Source organism: Notamacropus eugenii, chromosome 4 (genome assembly GCF_028372415.1).
Source record: "Notamacropus eugenii isolate mMacEug1 chromosome 4, mMacEug1.pri_v2, whole genome shotgun sequence".
NCBI lineage: Eukaryota > Metazoa > Chordata > Mammalia > Diprotodontia > Macropodidae > Notamacropus > Notamacropus eugenii.
Window position 1 is genome coordinate 121,253,433 of NC_092875.1, and position 19,422 is coordinate 121,272,854.

At 45.6% G+C, this 19,422-nt stretch overlaps 1 non-coding gene and 1 pseudogene across 1 annotated transcript; one reads left to right on the forward strand and one right to left on the reverse strand.

Annotated features, from left to right (window-relative positions):
- Positions 1 to 2,268: 2,268 nt before the first annotated feature.
- On the reverse strand, positions 2,269 to 3,148 carry LOC140500531 (small ribosomal subunit protein eS4-like; annotated as a pseudogene).
- An 11,957-nt stretch (positions 3,149 to 15,105) lies between these two features.
- On the forward strand, positions 15,106 to 15,178 carry TRNAM-CAU (transfer RNA methionine (anticodon CAU)). The gene has a single exon. It is a non-coding gene; the product is annotated as a tRNA-Met (tRNA).
- Positions 15,179 to 19,422: the final 4,244 nt, after the last annotated feature.

Genomic DNA, 19,422 nt, shown 5'->3' on the forward strand with positions numbered 1-19,422 from the left:
GAGGCTATATTCCTGACTCCACACCCTGGCTCTCCATCCACCACCACCTGCTGCCTTAACAGTGTGCTTCTTGGAGAAGACTGCCTTGTGTCTGGAGGCCTACAGCCTCATGCCACGGGCAAGAAGTGGGGACCTTGTCAATCCTGCTCTCGCTATGAGTTGTTCTGAGAGTTGACTGGGGAGTATTTGTTTAGTAACCCCTGACCTTCAGTATAAAGAGCCAGTTCTCCCACAGTGTTGACAACGACGTGTGTGCTTAGTTGTGATTCCCCAAACAAAGGACCCTGTGCTCTGAGCAGAACAAGCTGGAGGACCAGGGATGTCCCGCAGGAATCTGTTTTGTTTGTGCATGTCTGTTACAAGGGCTGTGTTTTTCTTTAGGAAAAAAAATAATAAACTAACATTTATATAGCGCTTTAAGGTTTACAAAACTCTCCAAATATTTTCTCATTTGACCCTCACAACAACCCTGTGAGCTAGGTACTCTTGTTATCCTCATTTTATAGATGAGGAAATTGAAGTTAATCGACTTGCCCAGGGTTACACAGCTAGAAGTGTCTGTGACTGGATCTGAACTCAGGTCTTCCTGCCTCTAGGTCTATTCACTAAGACAGCTAGCTGCCCCTTTTTTAAAAGATGGGGAAGAAGTGAGAGGGAAACAAAATAGATTTTTATTAATTTTTAAAAATCAAATAAAATCTAAATGAACTACTGATTCTTACCAGGAGACACTCTCATGTAGAGTTTAACCAGGATATCAGAAACTGATCAAAGCAAGTTAAAAATTAGTGCACCCAGAACAAGATCTATATTGTTTGGACATGGCCAAGGTGGAATTTTATTTTTCTTGACTCTACATATTTGCTAAAAGGGTTTTGTTTTTCTTTATTTCTTTTCTTTTTCTCCATAGGGTGGGTTAGGAGGGAGAGAAAGTGGATTTTTATTGTGAAAAAAATAAAATTTAATTAAAATTTAATAAAAAATTTAAAATGACCCCACTCCCTGAGTTTCATAGGCCATGAGCTTCCTTCAGTAGTCTCAAAAATCTCCCCACGATCAGGTAAGACAGAAGGCTGGAAATTCAGTGACCCTGTTTGCTCCCAGCAGGGAGGCAGAAAGGGCATTTATTTTATAAAGACAAACCTCCTAGGACAATGCCCAGAGTGCCCTTTGAGTCTCTCCCGATTATACAGGCAGGACCCCACCCAGCCTGGTCTGGCGTCCAGGTTACCAAACTTTCTCACCTTTCCCCACTCTTCTTCCACCCCTCCCATATGCTTTTCTATTACATGCCTGTAGTCAATTTGAATCTTTGCTTCAATAGCACAGGGCAACCTCAACTGCCATCTAGTGCAGCCCCCTCTTTGATGAGAAAATAAGATAAGGAAACTGAAGCCTAGGGTGGTGGGGCTAGAGGTGGAGGTGGTGCTGTGATGTGTCCAAGGTCCCACTGGTAGGAAGGTAAGATTTGAACCCAGATCCTATCATTCTGGAGCCAGCAATCATTCCACTGTTATCACAAATAGTATTTGAATCCAAACCCAAGCACAGAGTGTGCTCTTCTTACCACTGACCACTAAGGTCATGAATTCTTTTCATAAAATAAATTAATGTAAAATGATCTGCCGTCCAGTGTTACCTCTTCCTATTTCTCCAAGGAAGATCCTAAGTGGACAGGACAGCAGATAATCAAAAGAACTAGATGATTTTTAGGTCCCTTGGAGACATTACTCAATTACTAGTTCTCTGAATGTAAGATCTTTCTCCAATGACCAAAACAAGTTAAAATACTGCAGGAGAAAACAAATCATATATCAACATGGAAATCCTCTTTATAAATGAATCTAAAAGGCATAAAGAAGTTGTAGCCAAATGGAAGGATGCCTTACAATTTCTCCTTGGGGAGGCAAAATTGGCAGGACTGATCTTTCCCTGTCCTTGAACCAGTAAGAAACATTTCTTTTTTAAAAAAAAATTTTTGTTGAACTTGTATTGGTATCTTTTGTTTTCACATCAGCCATTTTGGGATATATCCTCTCCCCATCCTCCAATCAGTGAGCCGTCCCATTTAACAAAGAAAAGTAGTTAAGCAAAACCAGTACAGATACACCTAACATTTTGTGCAACATTCATACTCACAGTACCCTAATTCAAGGAAAGAAGAGAAAGGTATTTATGGCTTGTTCAATTTCACTTGATAAGACTGAGTTATTTAAAGCTACCTATTTCTTATTTCGTGTGTTTTATATATTTGTAGGGTAATCACATTTTTGTTAAAAATTGTAACATCTCAATTTGATTAAAACCCTACAAATTCTTATCTGCAATCATTTACCCACTGCTCTGCTTAGCTGCCAATCTCTTGTTTCTTTCTTCAGCAGTTGTAAGGCAGATACCCTTTCCTTAGGGAAGAGAGATCAAGCCTTATTACCTTTACCAATAACAAAAATGTTGGAGAGCCTAGTGGCAAAACTATTGCCATTGGCATCTTTTACACAGACAACATCAAAAAAGCCAGGATGTTTCTCCCTGTTTGTGATCACACCAATTTGACCCAAATTAGCCCCACTGGTCACCATACATAGGTCACCGGTATCAAACTTGATAAAATCTTGCCAGCTTCTAAATCAATCTGAACTGTACCCTTCACTTTGATGAGAGGATCTGGGTATCAGATAGTATGGGCACCATGGGTGACAAGAGGGGGAATACCTTTTGTACCCACAAAGATTTTTCTCACTGCACAATTTATATTTAGCCTCCTCAGCTGTAATACAATGAACAGCAAAACACCCTTTTGTGTCATAAATCAGATGGAAATGTTCGCTGTCTTCTCAATGACATCCATAAAGCCAGCAGGGTATGTAACATCAGTGCGGACCTTGCCATCAATCTTGATGAATCATTGCAGGCAGGTCTTCTTGACTTCATCTCCAGTCAGGGCATACTTGAGTGTGTTTCTCAGGAAGATGATGAGCAGCAGACATTCCCTCAGCTTGTGGGGGACCTGTGGATGGTCTTGGCGCAAAAACTCCTGTTAATTTATCCAGCATCCAATGCTTTGGAGCTGCTACACACTTCAGATGATTCTTGGGACCACGAGCCACGGTTACACCACACCTGAGATAAAGTGGGAAATTTACTCGGCTTTAGGGTCAGAGGCTCCGTCTACTTACAAGCTGTGTGCGTTTGGCCAAGTCACCTTACTCTTTTGGGACTCGGCGTCTTTACCAGCAGCATGACTAGCCCATCCCAAGGCAAGAGATCAGAAACATTTCATAGGACATTTGGCAACTAGGTGGTGTAACAATAAATCCGTGGACTTGGAGTCAGGGAGACCTGCATTTCAATCCTGCCTCAGACTGATACTAGCTGTCTGTTTCCACACAAGTCACTTAACCTCTGACTACCTTAGTTTTCTCATCTCTAGAGTAGAGATAATAATAGCACCTCCTGGGGAAAATGCTTAACAACCTGCTGGAGGATAGAAGGGGCAGGGCGTGATGTGCAACAGTTTGCACTTGTAGATTTAATCTGCATTATTAACATTTTCTCCATCACTTTTCCCCATCACATCCAGTTTGTAGCAAAAATTTCAAAGTATAAATATTTACACTGAAAATTTAACAATCAGCTCAGTTCAAGTTGGCTCTTTCACACAAGGTTGTGGTGAGAATCAGATGAGACAAAATGTTTAATGTGCTTTGCCACCTCAACATTCCAGTTAAATACTAGCTATTATATTGCTTCATACCATACCCACTTACTAGTGAGATTCCAAGAGCCTGGCTATTATATTCTCCCATGGCTCAAGAGATGTAGCCCTGAGTTGTTTCAAGGGCATCTTTTGTAGTCCTAGAAAGCTCCTGAGTCCCCATCAGTGTGCTTCCTGACATGATTATGGACTGGTTATCCTTAGTCAGTGCTTAGCATTCTGCCTAGCACATAAAACGTACTTAATCAATGTTTATTTACTGATTGATTTTTGAATAGTTTAGTTATCCAAACATTAAATTTTAGAAAGGGATATTTAGCGAGGTGGTAAAATTGGTACAAAACATTCCCCACAAAAGTCTGTGACACATTCTTCCACCAGGACATACAGAATAGAGGGGAAAGTGGGCTCAAGCTTAGAAGGCAGGTGCAGCAAAGGGAAAAAATCATATTCTAAGTGTTGAGAGCCCTTTTCTCCCTTTTGTGGTGCACGTAAGAAGAACCTTTAAGGCATGCTATAGCTTCTTTATTGGGATCTTCACAGATCTGTAAAGCCACAACCAGTCCATCCTTTGTAACCAATGGATACACTATTGACATTCATTGCTACGAGAGCAGGGGAAGGGAAAAACAATGCTAGGATGCTGAGGGAATATCTAAAATCCTCTGAACCCCTGAACCCTTTAAAGCTTGCAAGGTTTTCCTTTGGCCAGGGAGTGGGAAGGAAAAGGAGACCAAGGCCAAAGCTGAAGTGCTCTCCTCCCTCCAAATCACCGTTTCTTATAGGGCTTGGCTAGAATGCTCTCTCTAAATCTCTGTTTCACAATGTTCTTTTATTTTACAGGTAACTTAATAGAGCATGACTAAATTGCTTTAGTCAGTCCAAACACTGTTCTTGTTAACATCATTCCAATTCATCCAGTGGCTCACCAGAGACATCTAAATTGATCGTGCCTTTTCCACACTTAGAATTCCTTCACGTTGATTTTATTCAAGGAAACGCTGATCGAGGTATCAGGGCAATGCGTTTTACCACTTACTTTAAGTGAGGTAGCTTGACCGATTTGCTCAGTTGGAACCTACTCTTACACATTCTGCAAAACAGAACAGGCACCCTGAGCTAGGAAGATGTGAGTTCAAATAAAGCCTCAGAAATCTACTAGCTATGTGATCCTAGGCAAGCCACTAAGCCTATCTGCTTCACTTTCCTCATGTGTAGAACGGGGATCATTCTTCACCTTCCTGCCAGAGCTGTGGTGATGATAAAGTGAAGTGCTATTTGCAAAGTACTACGTACATGGTAGCTGTTACCATTGTTACTTCACACCCCTAGCACGCAGCACAACTCCTGGTACCAGTAAGGACTTAGTATGTACTTATCATCACATCCTTATTCCTGCAAACTATGGCCCTCTTCATTCACCCCAAGGTCACATTTGCTCGATAGCTGTGACATCACCTGTTCACTTACATTGAGCTTGTGGTCCACTAACTGCCCGCACCCCCAGATCTTTTTCAGACAAATTGCTCTCTAACCACCAACTCCTTCATCTTATATTTGTGAAGCTGATCTATTTGTTCCCAAGTGAAAGACTGGACATTTTGTGTCCATCTTGATAGGTCTGAGGTGACCTAACTCCCTGACCCATGTACGTACTTTCTCATTTCTACAAAATGTTTAGTCGCATGTTCTTCGTGAAAAAGGGAAAACACAGACTTTCAAAAATTATTTGATGCAGTAAATGCCATTTTCACTGTCATACAACTGTAATGAAAAACTTCAGAGATTGCAAGATTGCCACCTTCTGCAGGAGACCTTAACCATTAAAGTCTTCCCCGTTAAGGTCACATTCTAGCTACTTAGTGTATATAACTTGTATATACCTACTTATGTACTGCTTATATACAACATTGTTTCCTCAATGAGAATGTAAGTGCCTTGAAGGTAGAAATTTTTATCTTTTCTTTATCCCTGCCACTTAGCACAATGCTTGGCACATACTAAGCACTTGATAAATGAATGAGGTTGCTGCATCAGTCAGGCAAAATTCAGCCTTAAAAGCTCTCCACCAAGCATCTCTCACACAAATGTTAAAGTCATACGAGACCAACCACAAAGAAAATCTGATTTCAGTTCTTTGATTAGGGTTCTGATTATCAATATCAAGGGAGGGTGGCAACTTAGCTGAGCTGTAGAGGAAGCAACAGATATTTAGAGGAAAGGGAGGAAGAATCCTTTTCCAGGCATAAAGAATGGTCTAAGCAAAGACAAAAGGGCCGAGAGTGGAAAAGTCAAGCTTGAGGAACAACAAGTTGGCCATTTTGACTGAACAGAGTACATGAAGGACAGTAATGTGAAGTAAGTCTCAAAATGTATAATGAAGTCAGATTGTGAAGGACTTTACATGTCAAACTGAGAATGCAATTTTCCCCTTGCACAAATAGGGACCCACAAAAATTTCTGGCCATGGAGTGATGTGATCAGACCTGTGCTATAGGATAATGATCTTAGCAGTGGAATAACTGGAAAGGGGGATACACTGAAAGCAGGGAAACCAATTTATACATTTTTCTAAATAGAACTGGCTAGTGTGATAATCCAGGTAAGAATGATGCCATTCAAAGAATTGAAAATTGAGGGGATGCCCATAAGTTGGGGAATGGGTTGAACAAGTCCTGGTACATGATTGTGATGAAATACTATAGTGATGGAAGAAATTATGAGGAGGATGGTTTCAGAAAAACCTGGAAAGACTTACACGATCCAAAGCAAAGTGAAGTGATCAGAACCAGAGCACTGTAAACAATAACAACAATGTTGTGTGATGATCATCTGTGAATGACTTGGCTATTCTCAGCAATACAATGAATCAAGACAATTCTGAAGGGCTTATGATGAAAAAATGCTATTCACCCCCTGAGAAAGAACTGATCGAGTCTGAATGCAGATCAAAGCACAACATTTTTTACACTTTTTTATTTTTAATTTTGGTCTGTATTTTCTTTCACAACATAATATGGAAATGTTTTGCACATGTATAACTTATGTCAAACTGCTTATCTTCTCAGGGAGGGAGGAGGGGATGGAGAAGAGAAAACTGGGAACTAAAATTGAAAAAAAAACAAATGTAAAAATTGTTTTTACATGTAATTAGAAAAAAATATTTAAAGTAATGTTGCCATTATTCTGAGTATTGGTGAGGGGAGTCCTGTTCAGGAACAAATTGAAATCAGTGAACTCAGAGGTCTCTTTCTGCTCTGAGATACTGTCTATGCCTTGGTCTATGGTCTGTCCTGTCTTCCAATACCTACCTGTGTGACTTTGAGCAAGTCATTTTCTCTCCAAGGGCCTTTGTTTCCCTCTCTGTAAAATGAGGGGGTTGGCTTAGATCTTAGCCTGGATCCATCAACTTGTTCTTTTAACATTTTGAGAACAGGGTAGTTAGGTGGTGAAATGGATAGAGTGCTGGGCCTGGAGTCAGGAAGATCTGAGTTTAAATCTGGACTCAGACATTTACTATCTGGGTGACCCTGGGCAAGTTACCTAGCCCTGTTTGCCTCAGTTTCTTCATCTATAAAAATCAGCTGGACCATTCCAGTATTTTTGCCAAGAATACCCCAAAATGAGATCACTAAGAGTTGGGAAGGCTTCAACAACAAACTGTATTTCAATATAATTAATTTCCTTTCTAATCCTGAGTATTTTATTTTATGCATTTAGAAACATTCTTCTGAGAAGAGGTTCATAGGCTTCATGAGAGTCCCTGGGGTCCATGATACCAAAAAAAGTTCAGAACCCCTAGTCTCAATGACCTCCAAGAACTTTCCTAAGCTCTGAGTTCAATGATCTGAACTGGGGACCTGTTTGACCTTTATAAATGAGTCTTTCCTCCCACTAAAGGAATCAAAAGAAGCACAAATTAATTATCCAGAAACTTGCTAAGTGCAATTAAGTTGAAAATTCATTGACATAATTAATTAGACAGGTAAATAGCTCCCTGTCAACCTCAATAAATCCATTTTACATAAAATCAACTCAGCTCCAACAGGTAGAGAGTGCTTCAGTGGGGAAGTGAGGAGAAGATAGGGCTAGGCACCTCATTGGAATACCTTTTAAAAGCTTTAGAGAAATCTCTGAAATAAGCTCCCCATTGCTGTAGGGTTTCCTAGTTACAGGGGCTAGGGAGCTTGACGGGAGAGAAATGAATGGGGGTGGGAGGTACCCATTCATTTTCTTGTACTCTTCTTTTTTTCTAACCCCAAGTACATAGATAGCCCTAGGAAGGAGTGCATTCCAGGTGCGGTCTGTGGATTGTGGGAAGGGAGAGGCCTGTTAAGTTCACTGAATGACCAATCATCCAGTTTGCATGGAATATTGAATACATGAAAAGAAATGAGAAATGAGAATGGAAAATTGATAAGTCAGATTTGGGAGTTTCTTAAAAGCCAAGTTAAGGAGATCAGAGTTTATCCAAGAGGCAACAGAAAGATGCTGAAGATTTCTGAACAGAGGAGTCATATGGTTAGATCTGTGCCTTAGGAAAGATTATTATTATTGGCTATATAGAGGACAGTGGGTTGGAAAGCATCAGGGAAGTTGAATAAAGCTTTTAATGACTTTAGATTTTCCCCTGAAACAAAAGTACATTTTTTCAACATTAATATTCTTCCAGGGATGTTGTATGACTATAAAATATCAGTCTCTGAAGTGACAATTCAGAGATCACCCAAATGGCAGTGGTGTGGTGCTTGCAAGACAAAGTCATAGAAAAGGCATAAGATATATCTAAAAAATTTACCCCTTGAAGAGGAGAATGGTTGATCCTGTAGAGCAAGCAAGGACTAATTCATTAACAGTTTGCGAGCTTCACTGTGGTATCCAAACAATGTCAAGAGAGCAAGAGGGAGGCTCTCTCTAGCACTTTGGTTAGAATCCCTCTGGAGAATCTAGGGAAGGAAATGGATAGGACAGATGTGGATGGGAAGCTGTGGCTTGTGAGCTGTCTGACTGGAAGAAGTACCTTCATCAGTGAGATGTACAGAAGCATTAGAAAAGGGAGAAAACAGAGGTGGGGAAGCCAAGTAAGAGGCTATTACAATAGTCCAGGGAGGAAGTGAGCAGACATTGACCTAAGTCGGAGGCCAGTGGCGGTCAGTTCATAAACATTTATTAAATGCCTTATCTTATGTGGCAGGCAAGCACTGTGCTAAGTGCTGTGGATACAGAAAGAAGCAAAAGACATTGCCTACCTAGGAGCTCAAGGAGCTCACAATCCAATGGGGGAGACAACAGGCAAACAAATATGTACAAACAAGCTATAATCAGAATAAACAGGAAATGATTAATGGAATGAAGGCACTAAAATCAAGTGTGAATGGGGAGCCAGAGAAGAGAGATCAGATGGCAAAACTAGGACCAAAGGGCACAATTTAAGGGGAGGAAGAACTTCCTAAAAGAGGAGGCTGGATGACCGTCTGTCAAAAATGTGGTAGAGGGGATTACTTCCTAGGATGGGAGATTAAGGGAGGCTGCCTTCCTCCTATTAACATCATCTGATGCTGAGAGTCCATTCTAACTTGTACAACCTGGAGAAAGTTTCTAACCATGAATCCTAGTGAAATTTTCTCCAAGATTGAACTGGGAGTGGAGGCGAAATTGGCCATTACCTCATGTGAAAAATGAGGAGGTTGGACTGAACAGCTTCTGAAGTCCCTTTCTGGTCTCCATCCAAGCCTGGGGTGGGTAGGTGGGTGGGGCCGGCTCGTTTACATTCCAGCAGCCCCCACTTGGAGGAGCAGCAGCCCCAGCAGGCTGTCTCAGCGTTTGGCTGATGCCCCTGTGCTGACAGGAGAAGGGAGGGTGGACAGAGCAGCTGCGCAGGTGGGGAGGGGGCAGGCAGAGGGCACAGGCACTAACATGCACAGTCTGACCGTGAGATATCAGATGCCTCCCTCCCACCCAGCACGTACGAGAGGGCTCTGAAGAGTTGAGGCTAACACCCTACTTTGGTTACAGTGGCCCAGCTGTTCTGAGGAATTGATGAATCAGCTAAAAACCTTCCAATCTGCAACTTCCTTTTAACTAGTGGACCTCTGTGTGGGGTGGGGGAGGGGAGGGTGTTGGAAAAAGTGAGAGGAGAAAGAGGGGACCAAAAGAATGGTTTGGGGTATGTGAAATGGGAGCAAGGTCCCATATCCCCAAAAGATATGGGAAGAAATCAAGACCAACCCTGCAAGACTGGGTCAGGGTCAGGAGACCTGAGGTCCACTATCAGTAAGGATGGCTCTCATTTCTAAAGCCCTTAACATACTTTGCTCACAACTACTCAGGACCAACTCAGGATCACAGAATATCATAGATGGAAAGACCCCAGAACTAACCCAACCCAGTGCCTTTTTATGAAGAAAGGAATGAAGGTCTATATCAGTAAGCACCCCAACATACCCAGGGGAGGGGGCTGCTACCACATGTTCTGTGATCTGCTTCTCTAAAAGGAAAGGCAACTTTTGAGGGGTTAACAATCACTTTAATCAAGCACAGCTATCAGAGAAAATAAAAATAAAAATTTCAGAGAAGTCAAAAATCAACAGACAGTGCTTCCAAACTGCCTCACCATTAACATGCATACATCTTTACAAGAGAGGGAAGCACCAACATTTGGGTTTTCAAAGCCAGGGGGCTCATTAGCAGCTTCCCAGAGTCTCATCTGGCATAAGGACCTTATACCAAAAACTGAGCCCCAAAGTAAAACCTCATCTCAGAGTAGTATACACTTTTCAGAGCCAGAGGGCATGACCCTCTGACCCAGTGCCTCAATAGAAAAAAAAAAAGGTACTTGGAACTTTCCTATAAAACAACTCCCCTAATCAAGCTTTCCTCAATGGGCAGGCCCATCAATGGGTGGGAAAGATCTTCTTTAATCATATTCAAATAGAGGCATTATACTTCTTGATTATACTAAAACAGAACCAGCAAAAGATCCTACTTTGCTTGGCCTCACAAGGCCCAAGTGATGTGCCCAATGAAATATAAGTAGAAAGAAGAGTCAGCATTTGAACCCCAGCCCTGACCCTTTCCACTACAATTTAGCAGCCTCTATTCTGGCTTTGATTCTGTTGCTAATTCACTGTATGACTTTGGACAAGAATTTTCCAGTCTCTAAGGCCCAGGTTACTCCTTTATAAATTGAGAGGGTCCAACTTCATGACCTCTGAGCTGGAAAGGTCAAAGATTCAATTCCTTCTTATCTGAATGCAGAAGAAGGTGCAGGTCACTGAAGAGTTAAAATTCTCTTTGTCTGTCTTCCCTCTCTTTGCCAACTGCTCACAAAGGATTCTTTGCTAAGTCCAAGAACAACAATTTGACTCATGGCCATGCAAGCCCTGCTGAGTCAGAAATCAGAAAGGGGAGGGTGGCTCTTGGAGTCCTTGTATATCTCCCTCACCACAGGTGTTTGCAGGGGTCAGGGCCCAGGGAGAAATGGGACATCCCAGTAAACAAGTGTCTTGTCCTCTGGGGCTCTGCTGAGACTGGCACCCCACTTCCCCCAAGGATCTGGGATTTGGATAGGAAGTGTATCCCTAAAGTGGTGCTGCCAAATCCGAGTTGTTAATGCTATAAACATGGCCTCTTTGCTAATGTCCAGAGCCTCCCTTCCTTGGCTCCTCACAGCAGAAGTAATGACTTTAGACACCTCAGCCCCTCCCACCCCCTCTGAGACCAAGGGTTGGTAAAAAATGCTGAAGTTTTTACATATTTATACATGAAATGGGAAAATCTGCTTGACAGTGTGATGAAGTGGAAAGAATGCTGGAATTAGGAATGAGCAGATCCGGGTTCAATTTCCAGTTGTGCTACCAATACTCTGTGACCTTGAGCAATTCATGTGTGTTCTCAAGACCTTGGATTCTTCCCCTAAAAAAACCAGATCTGACCAGAACATCTCAAAGGCTTCTTTGAGCTCTAAATCTTGTGACAAAAATCCTTTCCTCCCTCACTAGGCAAAATAAAGCAGTTCAGGCTTTAAGGGGATATTTGCAAGTACTTTTCTGAGTTATCTTTCTCATTTTCCAAGAAACTAGGGTTGGGAAGAGACCTTGAAAGTGGGCTACTTGAATGCTTGTCATTTGACAGCAAAAGAAACAGGTCATTGAGTCCTCCTTATTTTACAGAGGACACAGACACCCAGAAACTAGCCAAGTGACTACCCAGGGCCACATACCAGTTTAATGGTAGAGCTGGGTTAGGAGACTGGATCTTATGATTCCTATCCCAGTGTGCTTTGCACAGCCTGCAATTTTCTTCCCTATTCTAGAGGTTCTTAACCTGTGCCCCATGGATAGATTTCAAGGGGTACCTGAACTTGGATGGGAAAAATATTTATTTTCATTAACCTATTAATGAAATTTAGCATTTCTCTTGATTATGAGTTCTAAAAAATTATTCTGAGGAGTCCATAAGCTTTACAAGGTTGCAAAGAGGTCCATGATGCAAAAAAAAGTTGAAAGTCACCTAATTGGAGTTTGTTTTCTCTCGAACCCCAAACTCATGGGTAGTAACCTGGAAAAAAGCAATGAGGAGCTGAGTTCAAATTCTATCTCTGAGGCTTACTAGTTTCATAGACTTCTGTAGCAGCAAGCCGTGTGGGATTTGTTTGTTTGGAGTTGTTTTCCAGGCTCAGGCTAGGTTGTGAGCACCTGAGGGTTCAGTCCCCTTTGAGCCCTGATGGCTCACAGCTGCATTGAGTCATGTGGATTTTGTGCCAATCAGAAGCCAAGTCTTCATTACATACACTGGGAGGTTAGTATTTTACTTTGGGGGTTCACTTATGAGAAGGATCTTGTGATGACCTGGTTGAGATTCTAAGTGGCTGTATGTTCAGAGCCCCAACTGCTCAGATGTAAAGGGATGTATGCAAATTATATGGCAACATTGCTCTGATTCAGGCAGTGGAGCCCTTGGTTTTGATAAAGATTAAAAAGGTTGTTTGTTGGATAGATAGAAGGCTTGGTAACTTTGGGAATGTAAAAGATAAAAAGGTGTCTGGAAGCATGTTTGATCTGATTACAGTGACTGTTGATCCCTCAGGTTGCCTTTCCTTTTATAATGCAGATTTAAGAACCTGTGATACTAGACCCCCCTGTGTATGTTGGGATGCTTGCTGATACACCTTGAAGAAATTGTTTAGCCTGTCTGAGCCTCAGTTTCCTCATTTGAAAAGGCCTCTGAGGTCTCTTCTTGCTCTTGATCCATGATAATCTTAATTTTCAATTTCCTTAGAAGGAAGGAGAAAACAATCAACCAATTTTCTTCCATATCGAAGCAAATTACCAAACTGTCCTGGAAAGGAATGTTAACAGACCCAGTCCCTCCCTGTCTCTTTTCCATTTGGTGAGGTGATTGGAGAGCACTGTTGTTAGAAACAGCAAGGGTTGCACATGTGGCCAGATCAGATGGGACCTACTCACACTGTCCTAGTTTTGAACATCAAAAATCTGGTTTTAATATGTACAAATATGTACAGAGAAGTGAGCTATGGGTGGGATGGAAGAGCAGGCAGAGGTCAGAGGTGAAAAAAGAGAAGACATAGCTGGTAAAGTGAAAAGAGAACTGGGGATGTTTATAAAACTTAAAAGTGACATATAAACTCCTTAGTTTGACACTCAAGGCTCCTCCATTTTTCTTCTCTGTGTACATGCTGTACCCCACCCCCAGGAGAATGGAAGCCCCCCACCCCCACCCCAAGCATATGAGCTGTTTTAATTTTGTCTGTAAATCAAATGGGATAATATTCGTAAAGCACTTAGCATAGTGCCTGGCACCACTTAAATACTTCTCCTCCTCCCCTTCCCCCTCCCCTCCCCCTCCCCTCCCCCTCCCCTCCCCCTCCCCTCCCCCTCCCCTCCCCCTCCCCTCCCCCTCCCCTCTCCTCTTCCCTTCGCCCTCCTCTCTTCCCTCCCCTCCCCCCTCCCCCTCTCTGCTCAGGGCACTGTTGGCCTTCCATAGTCCTCCTCATCGCCCCACAAGTAATGCTCTCCTCCCTCCCCTCCCTTCCCCCTCTCCCTCTCCTCTCCTCCCCTTCGCCCTCCCCCTCATCCTCCCGTCCCCTCTCTTCCCTCCCTCCCTCCTCCCCTCCCTTCCCCCCTCCCCCTCTCTGCTCAGGGCACTGTTGGCCTTCCATAGTACCCCCCATCGCCCCACAAGTAACGCTCTCCCTCCTCCCACTCTCCTCTCATTCCCCTCCCCCTTCCCCTCCCCTCCCCTCCCTCCTCCCCTCCCCTTCCCCCTCCCTCTCCTCTCCTCTCCCCTTCCCCTCCCCTCCCCTCCCCTTCCCCCTCCCTCTCCTCTCCTCTCCCCTTCCCCTCCCCTCCCCTCCCCTTCGCCCTCCCCCTCATCCTCCCATTCCCTCCCTTCCCCCTCCCTCCTCCCCTCCCCTCCCCTCCCCTTCGCCCTCCCCCTCATCCTCCCGTCCCCTCTCTTCCCTCCCTCCCTCTCCCCTCCCCTCCCTCCTCCCCTCCCCTTCCCCCTCCCTCTCCTCTCCTCTTCCCCTCCCCTCCCCTCCCCTTCGCCCTCCCCCTCATCCTCCCATCCCCTCCCTTCCCCCTCCCTCCTCCCCTCCCCTCCCCTCCCCTTCGCCCTCCCCCTCATCCTCCCGTCCCCTCTCTTCCCTCCCTCCCCCTCCCCTCCCCTCCCCTTCCCCCTTCCTCCCCTCTCCCCTTCCCCTCCCCTCCCCTCCCCTTCGCCCTCCCCCTCATCCTCCCGTCCCCTCTCTTCCCTCCCTCCCCCTCCCCTCCCCTCCCCCTCCCCTCCCTTCCCCCTCCCCCTCTCCTCTCCTCCCCTTCGCCCTCCCCCTCATCCTCCCGTCCCCTCTCTTCCCTCCCTCCCTCCTCCCCTCCCTTCCCCCCTCCCCCTCTCTGCTCAGGGCACTGCTGGCCTTCCGTAGTCCTCCCCATCGCCCCACAAGTGACGCTCTGCTCCGCAGCGCGCCCCGCCCAGCACGCCTCTCTGGCCGGCTGCCCTGCCTTTTCCCTTCGAAGGCCATCAAATATCCGCTCCTCCAGGCCGCCTTCCGTGACTGTCCTCCCCCAGCGCCTCCCCCTGCCGCCTCCCTCGCCCTTCTGGGGGCCTGGCCGTCTCCGGGTCTCTCTGCGGGGTCGCGCTCTTGAACCCCGGTACCGGACCATAAGCCTCGAGGTGTCAAAGGCAGCACGCGCACGGGCCGCGGCTGCGCATGCGCCCGGCCCCGAAGGGGCAGAATCCGCTGGTTCCGATCCCGGAGGCGGGGAGAAGAGCGGTTAGAGCGAAGAGGCCAAAGCGCCTCCTCCTGACTGAGCATGCGCCAGAGCCGTAGTTCCCGTTCAATACCCTCAAGCCGGAAGGGGCCGTCAGGTGCCTCGTTAGCGCAGTAGGTAGCGCGTCAGTCTCATAATCTGAAGGTCGTGAGTTCGATCCTCACACGGGGCACGATACTTTTGTCCTGGGACGCTGGCTGTCTCGATTCCGAGGACGGTAGTTTTTACGCTTCTGTCTGCTGTGCAGATCCTGCAGACGGAGGCCGAGATTCCGGCCCGGTTCGGCTATGGACATGGAGCGGACGGCGCTGGCTCGGGGAGTCCATGCTCCCTCGCCCCCGGGCCATGTCCTGAATCTCCTTCCTCCCTCCAGAAAATCCCGGTTCTGAAGCTGGAAGAGACTTACAGCCCAGGCGACAGCCACGCACGGGGTCTTACAGGGGAGGAAACTGAGGGCCTGAGCTAAGTCCCGTAAGGGGCGCCGGGGGACCGGACCGTACTGAAATGCTTGCTGAACGTAGGCAGCATGAGGAAGAAGCGGGAGGGGCCTCCTGGGAGCCAGCCAGGTGAAAGCGAGGAGGGAGAGCCGTCCGGCCAAAGGCTCGGAGGCAGGAGATTCCTCGAGTTGATGCACATATAGTAAGTCCAGAAATATGTTTTTCATGGCTTCACATGTCTAACGGGTATCGCCATATCGCCCGCCTCATGGGCCTGGAAGAAGGGGGAGGATTTGAAACTCAATAAAAAAAGAATGTTAAAAAGGAAGAAAGGGAAGAAGGGAGGGACAAGGGAGAGAGAAAGGAAGGCAGGCGGGAAGGAGGGAGAGAGGGCAAACAGGGCGTGCCACGCACGGTCAGCCACGGGGTCCCGAGCCTCCAGGAGGCTGTCCCGGGAGGGGTGCGGGAATAAAGATGTTGGCGGGAAAGTAAAGACGGGACAGGTGCACAGAGCTCCTAAATGTGTGCGTGTGTGTGCGTGTGCGACAGGTGGGGGCACACCCGCGGGGGCTGCGGGCCCGTCCGCGGACAGGGTCGGGGTCCGAGCGCCCGAGGCCGGCTCCCTCCGCCCGGCCTCTCACCCCGCACCTCACAGCGATGTTTCAGGGGAGCGCTGCGGGAATGCGGATTCCAACTTTACAGACGAGGAAACTGAGGCCCAGGCATGTTCCCGCAGCCGGAGCCCGGAGCGGGTCTGGCCTTAGGGGCGGGCGATGCGGGGAGCCCAGCCGAGGAGGTGGCACTGAAGTCGGGTTACATCCAGGATCATGTTCGCAAGGAAAGGAAGGAAGCCTGCTGCTCAGTTTTGGAACAGATCTCAGGGCGCTCCCGGCAGGAGGCCTTCTGATTCTTTAAAAAGCATTTCCACGTTAGTCATGTTGTGAAAGAAGAACTAGAACAAAAGGGAAAAATAACGGGGGGGGTGGGGGGGAGAGACAGACAGAGAGAGAGGGAGACCGACAGAGAGACAGAGACAGAGAGACAGAGAGACAGAGAGAGAGACAGACAGAGAGAGATAGAGACAGAGAGACAGCGTGCTTTCGCCTGCATTCAGACCCCCCAGCTCTCTCTGCGTGCGGACACCATTCCCCCTCCCGCCTCTCGGAATGGCCTGGATCCTGGCACCGCCGAGAAGAGCCGAGTCCACCGGTGCCTCCTCGCACGGTGTCACTGTCACAGGGCAGCGCTCTCACTCAGCATGGGTTCATGGAAGCCTTTCCAGGTTTTTCTGAAGTCAGCCTGCTCCTCATGTCTTGTGGAACAGTAGCGTTCCCTTCATCCATACTCGTTCAGCCATTCCCCACTGCTTGGTGATTTGTTTCTAACCTCACCTCCCTCTCTTCCTCCACCCTTCACCTGCTGAGCGCACCCCCTTCACCTGCTGAGCGCACCCCCATCACCTGCTGAGCGCACCCCCATCACCTGCTGAGCGCACCCCCATCACCTGCTGAGCGCACCCCCTTCACCTGCTGAGCGCACCCCCATCACCTGCTGAGCGCACCCCCATCACCTGCTGAGCACACCCCCATCACGCCTCCAGTCACCCAGGTCCCCAGCCTAGGGGTCCTCCCTCGCTCATCCTTTTCCCTCATCCCCCACAGCCAATCAGTTTCCAGGTTTTGTAGGTGGCTCCTACCACTGTGCCTCGGTTCATCTCTACACTGTTTTCTTCTCTTGGGTCCCCTACCTCTTTACCAATCACTGATTGTGCCTGGTCAAGCCTCAGCCTTGGACTGTTCCCACCACGATGCTTTTGCTTCTACACGGAAGCTGCTGAAATGAAGGTGGAGAAATTCATGCCCCTGCTCTTATGGGCTCCTCTATGATTTTTTGTTTTTTGTCTCAACTGGGCCCTCACTGCTGCTAGGCAATCCTATGTCAACTCACTGTCCCACTCTCTGCAGGGCTTCTTCCAAGATTCCCCATTCTCTCAACCAAGAGGCTGGCCTTACATTTTACAGAAAAAATTGAGGACATTGCCTGGGATCTCCCTTTTCCTTTCTTATCTCATATCACTCTGATACCTTCTGCCCTCCTCTCCTCCTTCATCCCTGTCTTGCATAAAGATGTGACTCTTTTCCTTGCTGAGACAAACCCTCTACTCTCACAAATGATCCCATTCCATTCCTTCTCCTCTAACAGATCGCCCCCCACCTCATCCCACCCCACCCCAATCATCTCCACTCTCCCATGTATCTTCAATCTCTCCCTCTCTACTGACTCATTTCCTGCTTCTTACAAACATGCCTGTCTCCATCATCCTCAAAAATCCTCACTTGTTCCACCCATCTTCACTAACTGTCATCCCATGGAAAGACTTGTATGAACCGGTACAGAGTGAAGTGAGCTGTATAAGAACAATTTATGCTCTAACATCAATATTAAAAAATGAAAAAATCTATGGACTTTTATAAATAAAAAGGGGCAATCTGCAAATTCTGTTATGTAAAAATGAAACATCATAATTTTTAAAAATCTGTGTTGTATCCCCCTCCCAACAGAATGTAAGCTTCTTAAACCAGAGACTTTTACTTTGGGTCTTTGTATCTAGCCCATGGCATAGAGCCTTGCACATAGTAGGTGCCCCATAAATATTTTTTAAAATGTCTTTGAATTATTAGTGCCTGTGCTTTTGGCAGTGAGATCTCTTAGTAAAAGTCCTGACAATTCAAATTCCTCATAACTGCACTATTATATTTTTCTGTCAGCTGGTCTGTGGTATGCTACTATGGGGGGGGCAGGAAGGGGTATGACTGGGGGTGGTAAGGCACGGAGCCAGTAGCAACAGAATAGTACAGCTGGTTCTGGTGTCAGGGGAAGTAAGATTTCAATTCTGCTTCTGAAACTTACTATTGCTGCGACCTTAAGCAAGTTGCTTAACCTCTGTAGACCTCAGTTTCTTCCTCTGTAAAATGGGAGGTCAGACCAGATGATTACTGAAATTCTTTACTCAACTGTTCTCCACCATCCTTCTCTCCTCAAGCACCTATATTTTCTCACAAGAGTGGACCTTCTCATTGAGAACCAATCCAACCATACTGGAGAGTAATTTGGAACTATGCCCAGAGGGCTATAAAACTGCACATACCCCTTTGACCCAGCAATATCGTTACTAGTTCTGTATCCCAAAGAGATCATAGAAAAGGAAAAAGTACTCACACATACAAAAACATTGATAACAGCTCTTTTTGTGGTGCCAAAGAATTGAAAAATGAGGGGATACCCACCATGTGGGGAAATGTCTGAACAAGTTGTGGTATATAATTGTAATGGAATACCATTGTGCTATAAGAAATGACAAGCAGGATGCTCTCAGAAAAACCTTGAAAGACTTTCATGAACTGATGCAAAGTGGTGTGAGCAGAACCAGGAGAATGTTGTATGCAGTAACAGCACTATTGTATTATGATCAATTGGGAAAGACTTAGCAATTCTCAGCAACATAATGATCCTAGACAATTCTGAAGGACTCATGATAAAAAATGCTATCTACCTCCAGAGAAAGAAATGATAAGAGTCTGAATGCAGATTGAAGCATTCTTTTTTATTTTTCTTGTCTTTTTTTGTTTGTGCTTTCTTTTACAACAGGACTAATATGGAAATATGTTTTGTATGACTGCACATGTATAATCTTTATCAGACTGCTTGCCTTAGAACAAAGAAGAGGAGAGGAGGGAGAGAGGAAGAGAATTTGGGACTCAAAATTTTAAAAAATGAATGTAAAAGTATTTTTACATATAATTAGAAAATGTAAAATATAATACATGGTGAAAAAAAGAGGACCTTCTTGTTATACAATGCTATTTTCCCCTGCTTCTGATCTATACTCACCTTTCTCTTTTAATATTTTGTTTTTTCCAATTATATGTAAAGATAATTTTTTAAGATTAATTTTTTAAAAATTTTGAGTTTTAATTTT